Source organism: Plodia interpunctella, chromosome 22 (assembly GCF_027563975.2).
Source record: "Plodia interpunctella isolate USDA-ARS_2022_Savannah chromosome 22, ilPloInte3.2, whole genome shotgun sequence".
Lineage (NCBI taxonomy): Eukaryota > Metazoa > Arthropoda > Insecta > Lepidoptera > Pyralidae > Plodia > Plodia interpunctella.
The window spans coordinates 7,043,833-7,065,630 of NC_071315.1; the positions used below are offsets into that span (position 1 = coordinate 7,043,833).

At 36.4% G+C, this 21,798-nt stretch overlaps 1 protein-coding gene and 1 long non-coding RNA gene across 2 annotated transcripts in view; one reads left to right on the plus strand and one right to left on the minus strand.

Annotated features, from left to right (window-relative positions):
- The first annotated feature begins 227 nt into the window (after nt 1–227).
- On the plus strand, nt 228–5,967 carry LOC128679597 (uncharacterized). Its single transcript, XR_008405765.1, has 3 exons — nt 228–392; nt 4,735–4,916; nt 5,440–5,967. It is a non-coding gene; the product is annotated as an uncharacterized LOC128679597 (long non-coding RNA).
- An 858-nt stretch (nt 5,968–6,825) lies between these two features.
- Nucleotides 6,826–21,798, minus strand: part of LOC128679832 (probable metabolite transport protein CsbC) — a 76,725-nt gene continuing 61,752 nt past the window's right edge. Inside the window, exon 16 of the mRNA XM_064436704.1 lies at nt 6,826–7,042. The gene's annotated coding sequence lies outside the window, so the exon portion shown is untranslated. The remainder of the gene's footprint in view (nt 7,043–21,798) is intronic.

Here is a 21,798-nt window from a genome sequence, read left to right on the forward strand (position 1 = left end):
ATACAGTAGCGACATCTACCAAATACGATAGACACTACTGCAACCTATGCTTTTGTAGCGCTGAAAGCAACGTCGTTTTCCACTTTCCAACCTTTCTGGTTCGTGTCGGAGTCGCGCTCGACAGCGCTATTTTCCGACAGCGGTGAGTAGCGGAACCTGTAACCTTGAGACGACGCTCAATGATGTTATCGGATTCTCTGGTCGCCATGGCAACCGAGGGCAGGGCAAGCAACAGTTGGTTGTCATGCTCCAGGGATTTCATGGAAAATAGACGATGTTTCGTAAACAAGACTGAATATAAACATCGTATCCAATTTACATTTCAAATGAGAGTTACAACCAGGACGTGGAAAACACGAGGAAAACATAGGACACGATGTTACAAAATAAAGGTATTATGCAAGTAACTATCTAATATAATGCGAAGGCTTTACAAAACGTTAACAAGATTTTTATATGCAACAGTCGAAGGCAACGTCGTTTGCGAATATTTGTGAATTGTTATTCAAATACTATGTTTATTATTTTTCAATGTCAGAGAGTCAGAGCTGAGTGACGAGATGGTGAGGCTCTTGCCCGGGAGTTGGATAACATTGGTAAATAAAAAAAATGGATCAGACATTAATACTAATCTGTTTTTTTGCAAATATAAACTAAAAGTTTATGAAGTATTTTTAACCAATAATAATATTGATTGTTCAAAATACTGTGGTCTACATTCATAATGTCTGCTAAAGGATATGTTGTTTTAGATTTTAACCAACATTTTCCAACTAGACCATCTCATTGTTATTCACATTGCGCACGGTCTTAGCTTGCATACTCGAGTAAGCTGAAGCTTTAACTTTTTACTTTATTGCATATTTTTCGTTTATCTTTTATCAATGTAAGCAACTGAAACACTACACTGCAACAAAAACAAGATGCTGAACAATACCATTTAAATTCAAATCTACCTCGAGGAAAGGAGATATTTTTTAAACTATTAATAAATAAGGGACCGTCGCCCCTCATATTTTATTTAACGGACGGACAGACAAATTAACAAAGTGATTATATAAGGCTACGGTTTTTTTTCTACTGGAACGGAACCCTAAAAATAGTTAAGTGTAAATTACACTTAACTCGACAACTCGCAAGTCATCGCGAGGGAACAATTTGAGTTATTAATTACTTTCTGTTTAACCGCCTCTTACGCTTACGAAAGTAATTTTGAAGTTTTTCGGAGAGAGAAGATCTTACATTCAGAAAAAAGAAGTATTTTCTTGCATTTTTGATGAAATAAGTTTTTATTTTCTAACTAGTTAGTAAATTCTGAATGTCCCCACCAATCCACTACAACTAGTGACGTGTAGTTTTCTTACAAATTTTAATTTTACCTTCCATCGCAGCGCTTTGAAAGTTGATTTTCAAAAATACATAATACAAGTCGGTCTTTAATTATGTACGTCTACCCAAATTACACCAAAATCGGTCCAGTTTTTTCAAATCAAATTTAATCATTTACCCAGAAAGTAAACTTTCCCTTTTTCACTTCATATTCTAAATCAAATAATTTACCAAAGGTACAAACTACTAGCAAAACAGACGTTCACATTTTTTGTATTAGAATATTCATATTAATTTATTTGCCAACTAAGTATAACAATGGTGCTCTTAAAATTGTTACATAGTTACTTATAACTTAGTTACCTTGAATGAATATGAAGACTGAATGCATAATGATATACCAGTTGCAGTTGCACAAGAAAAGATGTTCAAAAACTACATTCCTCTCAGACGGCGCCGGGGTGCTATATTCTTGCGTTAAAAATATTTTTTTCTTCTAATGACCTCTCGGCTGTTTCTGCTTTGGGCTTGTTCTAATGCTAAGGTTATTTATGGACGTGACCTTGTCTCTCGGGTCTTGTATTTTATGTAAGGTCAGTTTATGATTCGACCTTTATTAAATTTTGGTAAATGTGTAAAATACAACGTGGATGAGCAGGAAAAGGAAAATATCCCTATGTTTGAGCTTCCTCGGCCACATTCCTAGATGCGACGTTCTGATGCTTGGGGTCCACTAAAAAACTATGGGTTTGGGGTTACGAACTAACCATGATATGAACCACACCTTTTTCCTAAATTTCTGAAAAATAAAAATATTTTTTTGTGTTATGAATTTTTTTTGCGATTTTTCCAACAGCTATTTTTGCACCAAAAGATATGATAGCTCTAGCCATTACAAGTCCGATGAAGAAACATGCCCTTGACTGTAAACATCCGTGCAAAGCTTGAAAGAGCTCGCTGCAATACGTTTTGCTGCGCCGACCGCTACCTCGTGGAGTTAATTTACGGCTTCATAATTCGTGACAACAGTGGTGGGCAGACAATACGAGTTTAATTCCTAAACTTCTAGTGTTTGAAATCGATTGTCATAAAATTTGATAGCTCTGACTTCACAATAGTTGTAGTGGCGTTAATAGATAGTTATAATGCTCCGGAGCTCGACAGCGATAATGTCTCGGGTTTGTTTCATGACGATTTTCTCCGCTGTTCTATTGTACAGTCTATTCTCTCTATTTCTCATATATTTTCTGAACGTGTTTCCGATCGTCATTATTAAAGATTTGGTAGTGACTACAGCCCGCTGCCGACATGTCGGCAACCCCTGTTGTCTATCAGCTGCCTAAACATTTTAAACCGTAGTCACTACGTAAGTACTGATGGGTTATGAGCAAAATAGGAATAAAATAGAGGTTTAGAACAATGCAGTAAATTATTTTATTTTCACAGAGCAAATCTACATACATTGTTGGCGACCATTTCTGAGAGAGAAAGAGAGAGAGAAACTATTTCTTTCTTCTTTACAACTGACAATGTCAGTAACATACAATGAGTATGAAGGTATTATAACTAGTTTAGTTTAAACACTCTAACAAGTACCAGTGGTGAACATGGAATGGTCGTATTCAAAGGCGGGAACCACAAGCTGGATACAATACACAGTCAACGCATAAATAACCAAAATCATTAAAAAAAAAACAATTGACTGTAATAGATTTAGCATAATCTTTTTAGCAATGTTTTATTACTTTTGATTACTTTTTACTTATTTTTCTCGTAACCTTGATCCAATTACTACACTTTTCCCTGTAAGAGATAAAGCCGACATCACGGGGCAAAAGCGGTCTTACCGCTCCACGCTGAAACATGAAATCAGAAATCCGTCACCATTTTTCGTGCGCTGACAAATGGCAGAGATCTGTCAGTCGGGCCCCTAGCGCATAGATGGGTTTACTCCCAGTTTTACCCCAGTTTCTTCCCAAAAAAGTCAGGCGCAAACCCAACTGATAAATGCGTTAGCGCTCGGACTTTTTGGGAAAAAACTAGAAAAATATTGGGAGTAAACCCATCTCGACCGTGAGCGATGTCATTAAGCACGCGGATTAGTGATTATTTCCACCGCCAGATTGGACAGTTTTTACTGGGGTAACTAAATGGAGACCTTAGTTCATGTCATGACACATTTGTTGTACCTGATGTTTATAACTGGGTTGCACCGGTCGACTTTGACGTTGCCTTTATATTTTAAAACATATTAATATCCAAATGAAATTCAGAGCAATTGAAGCTTCTTTATGACAGCAATAAAACTATTTATTTTATACAAAAATATCGTTTCCCTTTGAACAGTAGGAAAATCAAACAAAAATAAAACGTAGCTAATTGCGTTGAGAATGTCGATAAAAGTTGTTTGTTCAATAAACAAACGTATACTCAGAGATAAAGCGGCAACATCGCCCGCCGTCTATGATCATCATAATATTACGTTTTATTACATATCTAATGGGAACAAATTTCGAGACAAAAGTGGACATATTTTTGCACTAAGTCAAGTAGCCTGGCACCATAATTTTGTAATTGCAAACAAAAAATTTCAATTTCAAAATTGACGGGCAAGATTTGTTGATAGACAGACACACAACGGAAATTAAATTTAAAAATAGAAATTTTTTCACTTATTTTATTGCGTACTCATAAATTTACTTATAAGGCGAGTGAGCGTGTGTCTCGTTGCTCGCAAGATCAAGTTGATGTGAAGCTATTTCAATATTCGATACTTTTTTACGCAACACAAATTTTCGTATTCCAATGAAGTATAACCAATATTTTACTGTACTTGTAGATTTCGCAAAATACCTGGGTTTTTTAATAAGTTAATTTTTGAGAATATCAAATATTCTTTTTACAAGCTTTTATTTAATTTGAAATGTATGTAAGTATTTATGTAAATATTTTTAGTTTGATGACAATGCATTATTATGACAATTTACGCATTATCATGACCATGGTGCGCCTAAGATCGGCTCCCGACGAGAGAACTCCTCAACGGTTTACTGTACGAACGTGATATTTTGTCACGCATTGATTGCATTATGACGACAATAAAAGCATGGATTTTTGTAAAAAATAGTTTTACCAAAAACAGAAAACGAAACAAGTTATTTTCGATAACCAAACTTGCACATAACCCGTGTCAACCGAGCTGCGGCCCGTTATATTACAAGAGTCAATTTGTTAGCTGAAGATTAATAACGGCACTTAATCACAGTTTCGGCTTCTGTTACGGTTTAATTGGGAACATAATTTATCAATGACGAGCTTATAGCATAAACAACAATTTCATTACCCACTACTAATACTTTTGACATCGCAAATGCAAGAGCAAAAAAACTACACAATATATTTCAGTCATCCTCGTTGTTTCAATCTTGAATGTGACGCCACGAAACAATGGACAGCAATCCCCATTGGGAATATTCTTGTTCCCTATCCGCTGTCATGACTTGTTATCATTTAGTCGCCTCATACGACATCCACGGCACGATAAGAAATGGCGGGAATCACACGCTGAGAACGTCACAATCTATACGGTAACATTTTCCTTCAATAAATTAGCTATAGCTAATCTATACACACACACACACGTGATAATTAAAAGATCGATTATCAAAACACTACTATTAGAGACGCGATAGATAGATCAATTATCAATATCATTGAGTTATTTTTGTAGTATATGATATTGGCTTGAATTAATTACTTTGGTAGCTTATAATATTATATAATAATATATATAATAATAATAGTTATTTATTTTAGGTAAAAACCCATACATTTGTACATTTACATATGTAAAATAAATACAATGAATTATCTAAATGAAATAAAGCAAAAATAAAGCCACAAGGCGTATTTTCAGTCTTACAATGATCATTTTTTGTTAGGTTCCCGATGTGCTGTGATCCAATACCGCATCATCGGGCTTGTCAAGTCTTTACAAATTACTTTAAGAATGCTATTACTAGCGTCACGCAATCTGTCCCAGAAGGAAGACATACGTGACCTTATAATAGCAAAGAAATATTGTCTATTAATATTTTTTTGGTATTACAGATAAAGATATAAATAATTTATTGGAGTTGTAAATAAATAAAACAGCCGAGCCGAAGCGCCGGTTGCGAGCCGTGATGCAACGACGTTCCGGCGACGTTATAATAAGGGAATAGAAGTCATCAAACTGGAACACAATAAAATCATGACGATCGCTATCACCTCCAAGACAAAGGACTTCTTAGCTCGAGATGAAATAAGTTCTAAGACATGCCTGTGCTATTTTTTTATAGTAGTAAATTAACTCACTTTATATAAAATACATTTTATAAGACATTACAAAAAATATATACTGAAAAAGGTCTGCTACTAGACTGAAACTATAGTCGACTCTTTCAGCGATAATCACTCGTGAGTGACCCGTATATAAAAAATATAAACCAGATGTTGCCCGGGGCTCCGCTCCCTTGGGAATTTTGAGATAAAATATAGCCAATAGCAATCTTGGATAATGTACCTTTCTAATGGTGAAAGAATTTTTGAAATCGTTTTGGTAGTTTCGGAGATTACACGCCTCAAACATACAAACTCACAAACGCTTACCTCTTTATAATAATACTATAGATTAAAATCTTATGATTAAAATCTTATTTGGGTATTATTCTTTTTTCAAAATGGAGTCATTGCTCAATTCATTAATTAATGTGATTATCTGTGTGAATTGTTAAGGGTACTTTTTACCGCGGGCCACACCGTGGGTAACAAGTAATTGTCAAAGTAACCAAGCGAATTTTGTGAGAGTCTCAAAGCGGTAACGATGTCCGCACAAATTCGTCCCGACGGGAACGGACCTCTCTGCTCCGGGCGATACCCGTAATGTGGCAAAGGACAATATATTGTTTCAGAAGCTCTAGTGGCCAATAGGAAAGAATTGTTTAGGGTGGATGCCTGGGGCGATTGAATGGTACTTAAATATAAAACAGATATTAATGTTTAAAAGCCAATTCTTCCTTCACTCCGGCGAATCTCGTATGGTACACTAACACTCAGGACTCCAAACCGATACGTTTTGTACTCGTAATTGCTTCACACCGCGTAGATCTTTTTTGCGAATATTTGTTCTGAAGAACAAAACAAGGACAACACTATGATATTTCTCTTCCTTACACTTTTCAAGGGCTACTCAGCGCAGTTTGTGGGAGGAAACTGATAGTACCTATTGAACAAAATCGAAATGAAGAAAGACTGAGAGACCGAGAGGCGCGCGATATGGTTTCAAAAATTTAACCACGTGTCCGAGCCCTGCTTACACTTCACTCTGACGTGACTCAACACTTGTTTACAACAATCACAAAGACTCACCTCAGCCGTGGGTCTGTACGCGCCCTTCTTCCCGTGCTCCGGCGAGTGCCGCAGCGCTTTCGCGTCGATCTGCACGTTCGTCTGCATCTTACTCTTCAATCACGCCGGTACTGTCACTCACATTGTTTATACTTTACTGTCGTTTAGAATGTACACTGTCCTCTAGACCAGTATCTTCATTGTTAATACTAAATTTTTCATCATTTTCAACATTAATGTTTTTTACTAATTCACAATTTAGTTAATTTAAATTCAGTTCGTAAGTTATGATTGAAGTTTTTGTCCATATTCCCGCCGGTATTACCTGAAACAGAAAATAAATTTTCTTAAAAATGTAGCTGAAGACATACAACTATAGCTTAACCATCCGGCGGCTGGACTTAAATATACTAGTCTGAACTTTTATCATCAAATAAGTCTGACTGTTCCTGAAGGAGTTAATATTAAAATATCACGATGCCCTAAAATGTATAAAGCTTCATTGTCCTATGATTTCTCATTGTCAATAATTTAATGCAGAAGCATTAAATTATTTTAAAGAAATTTCCAACTTTCTGTGAGTATGATTGAAACAATCTGCAGACATTCTACTTACATTCAACAGGTGTATCAAGGACGTATATTTGCTGACACGGAATAAGTCGAGGATTCTCGGTACCTGAGGGGGTCTCGGGGGAGTTGTAATAACAAACTCTATTACGGAGCCTCATTTTTTATAGTCACGTATTTTTTGTGCCTCTTTTATATTTGCAATATGTACCTCTATATGAAAATTATAAAAAAATAGAGAAAGCTCTATTTGGTAACCCATTTGAAATTATGTATATTACAATTTCGAAAGCTACTGTTGAAACTTTTTGAAATCATTATCTTTTTTGCCAATTTCCCAGTTATCTACCATTTCATTCTGTTACTAACCTAAAAAATATATGAAAAAATTCTGGAATCGAGCGGGAATTTAACCCGCGCCCTTGTCTATCCGGGACATGCTCTTATTATTTTCAAAAATAAGTTAACAAGCATGTGCCATGCATTACAAATCCATTTAAATATATCTATGCGATGGGTATCAAGGGAAAGGTTACGGTGTAGAGCTAACGCTGGCAAATCCGCAGGCCAAAGCTTGTTGTAGAAGTTACAAAACTCAAATGATCATAAAACATTTGGATTTCGTCGTGATAACTTTACACTGTCCTAACAAAACAACAGTAAAAGTGCAACTTTTTTAGCTTAGGGCTCTCTGTTAACTGTTAACTCCAATTCGCATTTTTTTTTCGATAAAACAACATAAACCTTATAGTTAAAGACATAACGCGCTAAATGGCTTAGCAAATATTCAGCTAAGGTAAGATTATAATAACTTTAGTTATTTCCCTGTTTGCTCCTGTTTCTTTATTATCTCCGACGTTAAGTACCTAACTTAACACGTATAGCTATCCCTCTTACTCTCGTACTAATTGAAGAGATAGAAAGAAAGGGAAAATGATGAGTACGTGGTTATTGTACTAATGAATTGGCAGTTATTCTTCGTAGTACTTGGTTCAAATGGGTCGAGTTCACTTTTAGGAGGAAAACTTTTATTATTTATTGTTCCTTTTAAAAATACTAGTAATTTATGTGTTTGATAAACTATAACAATATAACTAAATGGACACAACAGAGTAGCCGAGAATGTTTAGTTCGAACTCTCTCGAGTGTTTCCACTTACATTCTTAGCCGCGACGTCGCTAAGACTTTTTTTAATGCTCTTCCTCCTGTTTCCCTGACTTTTTCCCTCGCATGGGTGGACAAGCCTTAGATCCTTAGATCTACGTACCAAATAAACTATAGTTTTTTACCGTTGTTGCCTTATATACCTTAGTCGCCTCTTGCGACATCCACAGAGCTATATGGAAGTGTCGATGGGTGTGGGAGGTTATGGATGGAGTGAGTGATACAACCACACGCCTCGACAACTCTCCCTGTGTGGGAAATCAGAATGAACCTTCCCCGAGCTTGTCTGAACGCAGCAATTACTCGGGCGTTATTTGCTGGTCGTAATTAAAGATTGTTGAGGGCTTATAATGGGGAAGTGTAACAAAACAAGTTCATCCTTGCAGGCCACTTCTTTGAGAGTCCTTTTGGTATCGTATTTGGTATATATTTCGATGTTTTATTGAATTATTCACAAGGCCAAGTCTCTCTATGTCCCTTTCCTTTCGTCCTTTATCACTTTCTTCCGTACGTTCCTTTATTTTTTATGGCAAACTGTGACGGCGCGAAGTCCAGAGTCAACAAACTATACAAAACTCAAATAATATTTAAGTAAATTAGTATTTATAAAAAGCATATAATATAATGTTTATCGATGAGAATACGATACGTAACAAGCTTTTAGAAGTTTAACATGAATAAGAGCTGGCAAAGACAATTTGTAACTAAAAGCCAATTGAAAACTGAAGAAAACTGCATCGCGATAAGACCGTTTTTACACTTAAAGTGAGCGTCGGTCGTGGAGCTCAGAGAACTACGGGAAACTAAGAAGTTACGAGTTGCTAACTCTCGCTAGCTTCGGGGAATATATGATCAAAGAAGTAAATAGCTAGTATGTAATTTATATTGCGCTTTGCCTTTGCTTTGGGTTTTCCTTGTTTACGTTACTCAAAATCCGTCAAGATGATTTTTCGAATTAGATTAAATTAGAATTAATATAAAAAAGATCAGTCTACGTGCTAATGTGGATGTCGTATGCTGCGAATTGAGATACAAAGCCTCAACAGCTAAGAAGCAACATCCTTCATTATTACAGCCAGTATTTATTTTCTGCTTTCAGCATTTTTATTCAAATTCTAAATTATAAATAAAACTTCGTCAAAATGTTACTTATTCAACGCCCAGATGAAGAAGCGGCGCAACGGACTTCACCGCTAACTTTTCATCTGAAGAAAAACGAATATTTAAATTAAAAAAACAGTCATAATTTTGATACCTCCAACCACAGAGTACTTCACCGAATAGGATAGTACATGAAAAACTCAGACGATTCCCGCCAAAACAGTCATTTCTATGCATCCCGTCGCTGTGGATCCGGAGATAAGATCACGCTTTGTTTCACCATGGTTTCCACAGAATTCTAAATAGATACATAGAAATGTCAACACACGAGACTTTGAAGACTTTTCTCCTTTTGTTTTGCTGAGAAATTTATTTCCTCACCTCAACACTCTGTTTATCGACGAAGTCTTATAATGCCCCAATGAAAGAGCTGTTCAGTTCAGCTCATAGTCGCAATATATAATTATTTGATGTGGTGTACATTGATATTAATTGCAGAAAATATCAATAATGACACTGTCTTTTGAAAGCATTTCTGGATGTATTGTGTAGATTCTAGATATCTAATTGTACAGATAACATTCACAGTGATTCCACGAGGCACTTTATTTAAGCAGGCTGAGTTTAAACGAGGATTTTTGTTGAAAGAGCACAGGCAACAGGAAAGGAAAACAGTAATTAAATAAAAAAAAATGTAGTCAAAGCCGGAACGATACATTCAAATAATTTGAAAAAATATACTTACTTGATACATGTCATGTTATATTTTTTTATATATCATGCCGATCATATCTTAAAATTGTATGCAATTTGTAGTAATTTTGTAGAGAACACAATTTTCCGTAAAACTTCATTTTACACCAGGCATGTAATTTGCGCATACCTCGGAAACACCTTCATACATATCTGATTCCCTAATATCATGGCGGGGAGCAGTAATGACTGTCTCTTGGAATGTGCTTGGAAATTCTTTTAGTATTGTTTCGCCTCTGTGTTTTAGGAGTGAAAGGAAGCCCAATGTACAGCCACCGCAAGTTAACATCGAAATTCATTGCAAATTCACCACTATTACAGCCGGTTATGCATTCATTCAAAAGTGTTCACCTCAGTAAGGCGAACACTTTTAAAGTCACAGTTGAATCTCAAAAAATTAAAGGTATTACGCATATCTCGGACTTGAGACGTCCCAGCTCCGAGTGCAACCGGAAATACGCGAAGAAGATATAAACAGAGACATCATTACCGGGCAACTTGTTTTTTGAAGTAGATTATTATTTTCATATACGATAGGTAAGTACCCAATCTGTTTTTTCAGAATGTCCATTCCTTCAAAAAGCATGTTTATCTCGCTAGAGGTGATATTCAAGTTTATTTTGTTAACCACATAATAAAGTCGTGATACAATATTTAGTACCAAGTTTTGAGGGTACGAAAACAGCTGATTTTTAGAATAACTGATTTAGTTTCGATGTTAATGTTGTTGTTGTCGATGTTTCGATATTTTTTTATTACAAACGTTTGTTTGTCATAAAATAGTATCAAAACATAAAATATTTAGCCGCAATCAATGCAACATCACACCAATAATATTTGGGGCTATTAAACACACGAACCGCGGATAACATTTATAGCTTCGTCGATGCTGGTTCTCCTTAATAGCCCTCGGGCTCAGGGAAAATAGGAGATGAGTCATGGATGTACCGTGCGGCATAATGCTTTTGGGAATTACGTTCACTTCAGTCTATTGCCCATAGTCATCTAAATAAACAGGATTTATTCATTAACGTTAGATAAACTTGTAGGAAGAAGAAAATACAAACAAAGAGAAAAAGAAAAAGAAAAAGTAGTTTTGTAAAATCATATTTTTTCTTGAGAAAGCAGTTTTCGCGGGATGATTTGGTTTTTCATAACTTTAATACGTATGAATCTTCATTTTCAAATAGAAATAGGTATAACGTTTAAAAAAGATCATGACATATTGACATAACTTTTCCTTCCTCCAGAATCCTAAATCCTTCACCACTCGGAGCAGCAGACAACATCTTGTCTATTCTCTAATCTGCAGCGCCGCTCAGCATGTAAATAGGAGATCACAGCGTTGATACCAGTACAACGTTATCAGGTCCGGGGGCGGCTGTTTTGGTGCTTATGTGTTCCGTTCTCTATGAGCATGGTGTTTACATCGTATTTAGATAAGTAGTTTTTTTTTCCAAACAAAATTAAAGTGGTTTAATCCAAGATACAAAAATGAATTGGCATTTACCTAACGGCTTGAGTTGAAGTCAGTGCTAAGTTTATCAAAATTGCCAAAGGGAGCCAGTTTATCTTTAGGCATGGTATGTTCATATCGAAAAATGCCCAACTTTTTATCAAATTTACATGTCACTCTAAAATTACTTCTAAAATTAATAGTTTCATAAAAAATACACACTAACGAGTAACTAAGAAACGAGCTTAAAAATAACAAAATAATCAAAATCAACCTGCGCCTTCAAGTCTGGAGTAGACTCGATTTAAAGTATATTTTTGAGATCAATAGGTGATGTATTTCATATAGATAGTAATTAGTTATAATGAGTACGTAGCATATATATATTATTTCGCTGTATAGAGAGAGCTCTATGGCTCAGGAAAACGCTCAAATAAAAAAGATATTGAATAGAGAGAAGTAACTGCGACGTAGCACTTTTCCTAAAAAAAGGTTCTTTTTTCCACCAACCCTGATACTCCCCATCCCGATCCCCGCAGCAATCCCTAACAGCAAAACAACATGAATCCCGCGCCGGAGCCCTAATCCCGGCTAGTTTACACCGGACCCGCCTCAACTAGATTGTGTCCGTTTTTACAACGGAAATGTTTACGGTTTAGTTTCTTGATTTCTTTTTAGATGGTTAAAGAAAGGCCTTTAAGTTACATACCTATTATTGTTTTTTTACACAGATAATCTTCATTGTGAGTCTCTAACGATTTTAAAAATCCTGAATAAAGGGGCACAGCTTTGTAGGTCGAAGTGCATGTGATGTCAATGGACCCGCGTGGTCGGTCGTCACTCGTACTCCTTATCCATCCATAAAAACGGCACGTCCCCCGCAGTGGGAGGTTGATGATGATATTAATGCACTTCTTTTTCCAATGAAAATAACACTCCTTTTACTGTAGTTTATCAAAGCCAGTTTCTAAAAATCTTCACAGGCTTAAAGTGGTAAAAACGAAGCAAATATAATTATCAAAATAAAGAATATCAACAATTTTTAAATTACAGTAGTAATAGTATAGTAACAATTTTACCCTACAAACCTAGATTATTTTATTTTTTTAAAAGCGATTTTTTATTAAATTTATTTAAATTACACAAAATTAAATTTTTTGCTCGGCAAGGCGACATCTGCGAGATAAATTGTATAATATCCAAAATGTCAACATTTTAGTACAATTTGAATTGTAAGACAGTGAATGAAATACCTACACGCCAATAGTTCTATTGGCGTGTAGATCATTCATCGTCGTCAATGTTGATAATGTGTGACAACGGTCTGACAGCTAAGGATAGCGAAGACCGTGCGATGTGGCGGAGAAAATGTAGTAAGGTGGACCCTGGGCTCTAACGCTCTTTGGTGGCGGAAGAAACCGGGAATACGCTCAGATGAGAGAGAGAGAGAGAGGGTCCAGGAGAAAACACGTCAAATAGACAACATCACTGTTGCACAAAAAGTTTTAATTTATTTTCAAAAAAGTTAAAGTTGATTAACGTTATATTTAGCATCGTACCATCCACATCCGCGCATTTTTGTCCCGCGCGAAAAGTAATGAGCTCTCTTGGGGAATAAAAATGAAATAGCTTTAGGTACGTCAATCTATATACATTTACAGCAAATTCGCTCTTATTACCTAAACTTTAAGGCTGTGTAATTTGACACGCGGCTATACATTCAACTGCACGTCTAGTTATCCCGCAAGGTCAGCAATGCTGGTGTGTAACAGAGGTGAATTTTCATTGAATTAGGGCTGGTTGGTGTGGTGTCAGCTGTACCGGCGATGAAGTGGAGTGCTCTTGGGAGTTATTGTTAAAAATGCGGAGTCGTCGGTAACCGTACAAAGGATGCCGACTTCAATAAGGAGCCATGTTTTATCGCGGTATTTGTATTTTTTATATTTTACCAACTTTGTTCAAATTCAAATTCAAATTAAAATCATTTATTCAGAAATTAGACCTTCACAGGCACTTTTTCTCGTCAATCTTTATATTTATAGTTATTTCTCACAAGCTACAAACTACTGGCATTTCGGAACGACCACTGCTGAGAAGAAATGCCGAAAGAAACTCATTTGAACAGTGTTGGTCCCTATCATGCCAGATCGGCTTACCATTATTGTTTCTTACAATGTTTTTTTTTTTTCTTTCTAATAATATATAAAAGTACATAATGTACATAGTCAAAAGGTATATCAAAACAGGTTATGATTGTGATCCGAGTGCTGATTATAATATATATATATATATATATATCGATGTGAAACACAATTAACTTACATGAAAATATATGAGAAACGAGATGACCAGTTCCCTCTGGCAGCACCCGTTCACGAGTTGACGCATGGGACAGCCATCGCGTAGCTCAACCATAATAGAGGGAACCTCACGACCCGGCCCACGAGAGTTCGGGAGTAAGGAGGATTCTCTTTGGCTTTCTCGTTCCCGTGGAACTTTTGAGATATCTTCCTCTTCACTTCACAAGGAACCCAAGTCGCTAGACATGGTGAAACTATTTATATAATTATCATATTATCTATATATGTTATCATAACTTATTACGGCCATTAAACTGGCTGATAAAGGTGAAAAATCATTAATTTATTAGATTTTATCTTATTTATTTATGCCTTTAGGCGACTTGAATGAAATCGCCACATCATTGTTAGCAATAACACACTCGAAAAGAAGAATATTATTATATCATATGTTTTGCATTATTATCACATAATGTAATTATGGCAACATTATCTATCTTATCTAGGTTAATGACCTAACTATTAGTGAATCGAATAAGCGTTCGATCAAGTGATAAACTTATGAAGTTTGGCGCTCGAGCACTTTCTTCGCGTCAATAAAACTTTGGAACTCTCGCCGAGTACACTGTGACTCGGAACAATAAAAAATTTGCAAACTTTTATCAATAGCTGTAACAACACTTTTCCGGAGAATTCTTGCTAACGACATTAAGCTGAAGCGTGAAGCTTGATTATAGGCAACCACAGCATTTCCAAAGGTGAAGGCAGGCGGGTGGTCTGGTGCACATCATACAATACAATTGAATTTTTAAAATGTACTTACTAGTTAATGTTATATATATATATATATATTGTACATGAAGGTTTTTGTTAAGTTTGTCATAAAAACCTTAACCCCCCCTTATATTAGGGAGTTGATTTTTGAAAAAAAAAACCTAGCCTATGTTTGTATCTTTAACTAATAAACTACCAAAGATCATCGAAAGCAGTAAAGCGGTTTAGCCGTGAAAGCGGAACAGACAGACAGACTTTCACATTTTATAATGGATGGATTAAATAACTTTTTATGTAATTTATACCATAAAATCGTAACGAAAACGATATAAGGGACTTTGTTTACATAGACATACATACACGCTCCTACTCTTGTGAAATTTGATAAAAATCACGTAATAAATTTCATTTCTTTACGCATCTGAGAATTATTGGATCACAAAAATATATGGAGCTCGATCTCCGCGCACAACGCGATGTAAAGGATCGTACACACTAGCAGATGTATGAATGAATACATATAATTATCTTTGTTGCTGTAATTAATTTAGATTGATTGATTGATGACTATTGTTTCGGTTGGTTGTAAACTTGAAGCCGAATCTTCAAAAAGTAATAGTTTATTTTTTACGTTGACCCTGGGGTTCACTGTATCACAGCCCCGAATGCTACCGGCAACACGCCAAGAAGAGGCAGCATAGAACGTCTTACATATAAAAACACTTTATATACCATCAGGTTACTAGTCAAACTCAAACTCAAACTCAAATATCTTTATTGCAGTAACTGTGTAGTACAAGGTGTGGCACATACAATACATATAGTTTCAACAGTTTACCCTTTCAGGCATGCAATATTAGCGTTATGTTACACTTATAACACATACTATATTTCTATATATGGATAAGTACGTGCAGTACTTACAAATTAAACTGTTTGAACAACTTATAAGTAACACTAGATTCAGTTCAATCGCGCACGAACTAATAATAAAAATATAACCTGTATAACATTTCTGTTGTAATCGTACAAGCCGCCTTAGTCCGGCGATGAGAAAGCCAAGTTTATGGCGCGGAAGACGCGGGTACCCGCGAGCGCTGGATGTAATGGGCTGCTCAGAGCTCGCAGGCTGCGTGCAGTTGCTTCAGAATAACGATGTTTTCCACAAGCCTGTCTGCTATCCTGTGGCTGTCCATATGCCTCAACAGTGTTTCTGAATAGGTTCAAAATTGATATTACAGGAAAAGAAAAGATCTCACAAAGTTTGTGTGACTGAGTTGCTAGTGTCTAGTTACTACAAGTCCGCTAAAACTTAAACACTTTTCGCAAGAGATTATACGAACTTTGATCAAAGTACTTCGTGAGATTACAAAAAGTAACTTTAAAGCGATATTTGCACTATCATGTTCTTGTAACTTGGTAAAAGGCATCTTATTTTCAAATCATAATCATTAATCACTGATCTAATAAAATAAACTTTAATTTCTCCCTTAATTATAGACAAATATCTCCCTGGACAGGGCGGAACTTAAACAGTATTGAGTAAAATATAGTATTCTTCAAAAAATATTGAATATTTTCTACGTACAAACACAGACCAGTAACAGTTTAAAAATATGTATAATTCGATGGTGTCCCATGGTTAGGCAACGATTGATGTATAAAAAACACACAACAATTTATATACGCATTCTTCCTACTATAACAAATAAACAAAAACGAAATATAAACGCAAACTAAATATATATTTTTATTTATTTATGAGTTCATTACGAAAAATATAAATATTTTTCATAGCTACAGTCTATCAGTCTAACAAGTCCATGGCACTCCCATTAAGATCGCATTAAGCTAAACAATATCGTTTAACAAGATGACGGTACAGGCTATTCGGGAGCTCCCGACTTCTCGATACACTTTTATCGGATCATAAAAAATGGCTTTCAAATCCGCGTCGACAGAGACAGATGTAGCGCGTTGCGAGAACAAGGAACTGCATGGATGGAAATATAATTTCAGATACAGAATATCCACAGAATATCAATATCCTCCTGAAACAGAAACCTAGAAGTTGTAGAAGACTTATAATTAAAACAATCATACACATTTAAATTGCACCGCAGCACAGCACGATCACCACTTCGCCATCTATTTTTTCCTTTTGTAAATTTCATATTTATTTTATTTTACTCTTTACAAATTTGTTTTTATCAGCTATGCTTATGACTTATGTTAATTTTTTATTACTTTAGTTGAAATGTATGTATAAATTATTTAATAAAAAAAAACTCTTTACTCTTTTTACCTTGAAATAATTCTTCTTCATCATCCCGAACCCCATTCCACTTAAAACTTGAAAAAATATTATTTCAAAGATAAAAGGTAAAATTATTGGAGTACGCTGGATATTTTGAGAATTGGACATTTTGCGAATTGGACATTTTGCGACCGCTGGACATTTTGCGAATTGGACATTCTACGACTAAACGGTTTAGAATACTGTGACACATCTATACCTTTACATCTAGGTAAAATCGTAAATAATATACAGGCGTTTACTTTCGCATGAAAACAATATGTGTTTCACTTGTCCCGTCCGAATCAACTTCATGTTGCTCACGCGATCCGACGCCTTTCTTCTGTGCATTTGGTTAATAGCGTTAATGTAAATATAACTCCTTCTGTATAAATTTGTTTTTATCCGGTAGGAGTACAGTACTAAAGGTGTTCATGACACATTTCCGAAATAATGTTCTTTCCATAGATTTATGAGCTTTATCCTTTGTGAGGACAATGTGACAGTACTAATGGAACATTATATTATCACGAGTACACTACAGCATCATCAACGTGTTCACGTTAAGGCACATAGGGCAGGACAATAAATGTATTTTATGGACTCAGAATGGGGCTTCACGCTCACGGCGGGGTCAGCGCTGCAGCCCACCAGGACCGCAACCATTGATAATATGTTTATGATGTATTTTAGAACTTGATGTAACACGTGTTTATATCCGCTCAACTGCTTCCTTTTTGTAGAAAATAAATATCGCGGGACTTTGCATTGATTGGTATTCTATACTTTATTATCAGCTATACATCGACGTCGCCAGTCGCTTGTCGAAGCGACATCCGACACCGATCATTTCCGGATCCGGTTTATTAATGGATGGGCAAAATGGTGGTCCATGTCCAGTGTAATATTTATACGTATTTTGTAATTACAATCTTGAAAGTGTGGCTTAAGATTACTATGCGTATGATGTACATCATACGCATAGTATTTTAGATGATATTTTTTCCTTTACAGTATTTTACGTTTTGTATATATAGAATTGTAGAAACAAAGCTTCAAAGCATTTATAAAGAGAATCGTTACTGAACATTTTCAATATTGGTAGCATTAAAACTATCAGTTGTGATTTTTTGTCTCTCCAGTTTTATTTAAAATATAATTATTTCTATTGTGTTCTGTGTGTAAAAGTATATGTTTATCAGTTGCATATAAAGCATACTACCTGCCAGCAGTTTAGTTTCCTTCATACATTTCACCACTTCACTATGGAATCTATTCAAAAATCGATCACTGATCTAATGACATTGTTCAATAACAAGATGGCGGATTTTGAAGAAAACCTAAGACAGGCCAATCCTTCCCCAACACTCACATCACTGCCCACTGACTTCTCCACATTTCAGCAGTTCATATCTACAGCCATGGGCACTCTACAAAGTCAAGTAGAACTACTTATGAAACACCAGGATCACCTCGAGATGTCCACTCGGCGTAATATGCTACTACTTCACGGGTTGCCTGAGAGTCCTAATGAGGAGCTGGTGCAAAGAATTGCTGTGATGGCTACAGACAGTCTGAATTTAGATAGTTTCTCCATTGCAGATGTTGCTCGCTGCTATCGCATAGGACAAAACAGGGGTGGTAAGAAGCCAAGGCCGATTCTTATTGAATTTGTAAACATATGTTATAAGGACAAATTCTGGCATGCTAAGACCGGTCTTAAAGGGACGGGTTTGACACTGTCGGAGTATCTGACCAAAACAAGACATCTAGTGTTTATGGCCGCTCGTCAACACTTTGGTATTACTAAATGCTGGACGCGAGATGGCTGCATCTTCGTCATCGGGCACAACGGGCAGAAACATCGGGTCTACGCCTTGGAGGATATAGACAGATTGCGTGAGGTCCCAACCGTTGGCGAAAGTTCGCGGGCGGCGAAACCAGGCGTGGCATCGGCGTCGACGCCGGCTCCCCAGCCTGCTGCGGCGCCCGCGAAAGCTGCGGTTGCGACAGCGACGTCTCGAGTCCGAAGAGTCAACAAAAAATAGTATCCGATTGTGCTCCACATCCTAATCATATTGTAACCACTCGTCCTTGTTGGCCATTTTGTTCACAAGTCGTCCGTGACTCAAATTTCAATAGGTTGGTTCCTCTACCTCCATTTAGTGTTTGTAAATTTGTTTTTTATGTTTGCGAAACTTATCGTAAAACTTTTCACCACACCACACTTCACATTTTCCTTTGACATTGTCACTGTCACTTCCTGACTTTGACAGCTGAATGTTGTTATGTCAATGCCATTTGTTTAAAATCGTTTTTTTTTTTTTTTTTCTTAATTTGGCATACACATTATCAGCTTTGTGTTTTTTTTTTTTTTAATTTTTTTTTTTTTTTTAAATATATGTATCCTACCAATGGCATAGTTTCTGTCGGTTTTGCTGGCGGGTGGTAAGGTGTATTATATTTGTAGTCTTTAGTATAGTATTATATTTGTAGTCTTTAGTATTATTTGTTATTTATTATCTTTTATATTTGAGTATATTTTTTTATTTTTTATATATTATGTGTAGTGTACAAGATAACTTTTTCTCTGCATCTTCCACTAGTAGTGATGACAGTTTTTATTCTATTACTCCTCCTTTGAACGAGATTCTTGATGATGTTTTTTCAAACGTGCACAAAAACTTTAATGCTGTTCACATCAACGCACAAAGTATTCCGGCACATTATCCAGATTTGCTTGCGACTTTTGATAGCAAAAACATACATGCTATATTTGTGTCAGAGTCCTGGTTCAATTCCTGCCACCCCTCTACTTCTTACTCTTTACCTGGCTTCCAGCTAATTCGCAATGACCGCACTGACAAAGGTGGAGGTGGCGTTGCGATTTATCTTAGATCCCACATCCCTTTTAAAATCATTCACACTTCTCAGGTGGCCGATTCTTCCAAGGAGGCTGAATATCTCTTTATTGAAGTCACCTTTTCTCATGATCCCGTTCTTCTTGGTGTCTTCTATAGTTCTTCGTCTAATATTAGTTATTTCTCATCTTTAGAGACTCTCTTGGAAGACATTGTGCCTGCCTATAAACATACTATTATTATGGGTGACTTTAATACATGCTTAGCAAAAGATGACAGTCGTGCTAAAACTTTAAAATCAATTGTCGATGCTTGTAATTTGGCCATTTTACCTCTAGATACCACCCATCACTTTCCTAATTGTATTCCCTCCCTCCTTGATCTTATTCTAGTGTCCTCTTCCGATCTTGTTTCTATTCATGGCCAATTCAATGCTGACATATTTTCTTACCATGATCTGTTATATCTTTCCTATAAAATTCGCCCTCCAAAATTTAAGTCCAAAATTCTTCTGCAGCGTAATTTTGGTGCCATAAACCTTGAGTCCTTGCGCGAGGATGCCGCTGAATGTAACTGGGCATCTGTTTTCGACTCTGCTTCAATTGACGATCAAATTGCGACTTTTAACGCTCTGTTGTTAGCATTGTACGACAAACATGCCCCAATTCGTCCAGTTAAAGTCAAGCATTTACCTGCACCCTGGCTGACTGATGAAATAAAAGCTTGCATTGCTAAAAAGCATAGTGCAAAGTCAAAATTTAAAGCTGATCCTGATAGATATCGTTCTAAATACGTCGAGGCTCGCAATGTCTGCAACAGGATGTGCAGGGAAGCCCAACGCCGTCACATTCATAAATCCGTAGAAAACGGTGACCCAGGCAAAGTCTGGAAATTTCTAAAGTCTCTGGGAGTAGGAAAGAAAAACCACAACATCTCAAATAACCTTGACATAAACGGCCTTAACAGGCACTTTTCCTCTTCCAGTAATTTCGGTGGCAATGATAAAGTTTCCATATTAAACCACCTCGAGTCACTTTCACCTCCCGACTTTTCTTCCTTTTCTTTTACTCCAGTGGCTGAATGTGATGTTCAAGAGTGTGTTTCTGCAGTGACTTCTAATGCAGTAGGTTCCGACGATATTAGTCGCAAAATGATACTTCCGATTCTTGATATTATCCTGCCTGTTATTACACAAATCTTTAACAACTCCCTCTCCTCTGGTTGCTTTCCTTCAACGTGGAAAACTGCCTTCATTACTCCACTTCCTAAAAAACCTAATCCTTCCTCATTTTCCGACTTCCGTCCTATTTCTATTCTTCCTTTCCTATCTAAAATTCTGGAACGTTTAGTTCAGTTACAATTAAACTCTTTCCTTCATAAAAATAGCCTACTTAATGTGTATCAGTCGGGGTTTCGTGCTGGACACAGCACAACCTCGGCCCTTCTAACAATAACTGACGACCTTCGTCTCGCCATGGACAATTCGCAGTTGACTATCCTTACTTTATTAGATTTCACGAATGCATTTAATACTGTCGATCATGACGTTCTGCTAAGTCTGATGCGCACTCTGAACATATCTCCATCAGCTATTAACTGGTTCGGTTCATACCTGGGCGGCCGTCAACAATGCGTACGCATTGAGGACAAAAAGTCTTCGTGGTGCCGGATTTCGGCCGGGGTACCTCAAGGTGGCGTGCTTTCTCCGTTGTTATTTGCGCTTTTTATTAATAATATCACTGATAATCTTCAGTCTTCCTACCACCTGTATGCTGACGACTTGCAAATTTATTATCACTCGTCGTT